Source organism: Arachis duranensis, chromosome 3 (assembly GCF_000817695.3).
Source record: "Arachis duranensis cultivar V14167 chromosome 3, aradu.V14167.gnm2.J7QH, whole genome shotgun sequence".
In the NCBI taxonomy this organism is placed as follows: domain Eukaryota; kingdom Viridiplantae; phylum Streptophyta; class Magnoliopsida; order Fabales; family Fabaceae; genus Arachis; species Arachis duranensis.
The window spans coordinates 5,070,285-5,072,051 of NC_029774.3; positions in this window are offsets into that span (position 1 = coordinate 5,070,285).

Genomic DNA, 1,767 nt, shown 5'->3' on the forward strand with positions numbered 1-1,767 from the left:
GAGTTTTTTTTTTTTTTTTTCTTATATATCATAAACCCATTCTTATATTTACTTTATCAATATATGTTGGATCAATTAGTAACTTTCTCTTAGCTAGAAAAAGTAGCTCACCGCAAATAAATAGAGTAAAAATAAAATTTAGAGTTTTTAATATGGAAAAATACAGGTAAACAATGAAAATACTAAATAATATGAATAGTACATATATCAGATATTTATTTCACTAGGTGTGCGAATCGTTATTTTAATATTAAGATTTAAGTGGGTAATTTGGAAGTATAGTGTGTTTTGATTTGATTGGTAGTTGTTTATATTGTTCAAAAAAATTATTGGTTACCTAGTATTATCCAGGAAATACTAGGTAAACAATAATCATGTTGAACAACAGGAACAATTACCAATCAAATAAAAATATACTACACCCAATTTAATACTACTAATTAAATTTAAGATTAATTTATTCTTTTAACTCTATTAATTCACATTTTTCATATATTGTTCAAAAATATTGTTGGTTACTTATACTTTTCCTTTAATATTTCACATACACAAGACTTTGATTTAGTGAAATTTTTTGTCTTAGAATAGGTTCACTCGAATTCAAGACTTGATTGAGACCAATAATAAGCTGAAATACTTAATGTTGTATATGTGAGTGCACATCTAAAATGAACTTAGGAATTTTGTACAGATAAATAATCTTTAATTTGCATCATTTTTTAATATATTTTTAAATATTTTTTATGGTATAAAAGTTACTTTTTTATTTTTTATTAATCATTTTATTATCAATTATAAAAATATAAAAAATAGTACATATAACATTATTATTTTGTATGGCCACCAATATGCGTGGAAAAAGGGTTTTAGAAATGTTTAGTTGGAATCTCATTCTTATAGACAAAGTGCCATGCATTGCATGGTTGAAGAGATAGGACATTTGCCCCCATCCATGTTCTTTTTCCCTTCTTACTCTATCGGATTAAGGAGATGTTATATCATTCATAAGTGGATCTCACTCATTTATCGGAAAGCTAGCCAATCAGTTTGCTGAGTTCATGACATTGGGTCATGCGGTGCTGGATTCTTTCATAGGTTTATTCCAGTTTTTATAGTTTGATTAAATTTTTAATTATATTTTTATATATATTTTTTTAATTGAGTTTCTATACTATATCAGATTTTGTAATTAAATTTATAGTATGATAAAAATACTAGAATTAATAAAATATTTTATTAAATAAAATAAATATATCTAACACTTAACTGAATATTTTATATAGTTTAACAAAATATTCCGTTAATTTCAACATTTTTATTACGGTAGAAATTTAGTTACAAAATCTGATATAGTATAAAAATTCAATTAAAAAAATATAAAAATTTAATTAAAATTTAGTAAAATTATAAAAATTGAGCCGACTCACTGATTAATCCAACCTTTTATTCCAATATCCCTTCATGCATGACTACCTCTCCTGTTTTTTTTTTTTTTGGGTTTTAATTTTAGCCTCATTTATTTACCAAAAATATAAAAAAAATCAAATGGAGACTGAGATGAGTGTACCAGTCAGAGCTTAAACAATCGTATTTGGATTCAATGTTGCATCTTAAAGGCTTCAATGGCAAGCCCAAAAAAAAAAAGGCTTCAGTGGAAGATAGGTATACACCATGACCAAAAATGAAAAAAATGAAAAAATATTCTTTTATTGATCAAACTATATTTTCTCTTTTTATAATTATAATCTTTACAACCCAGTAAATGTC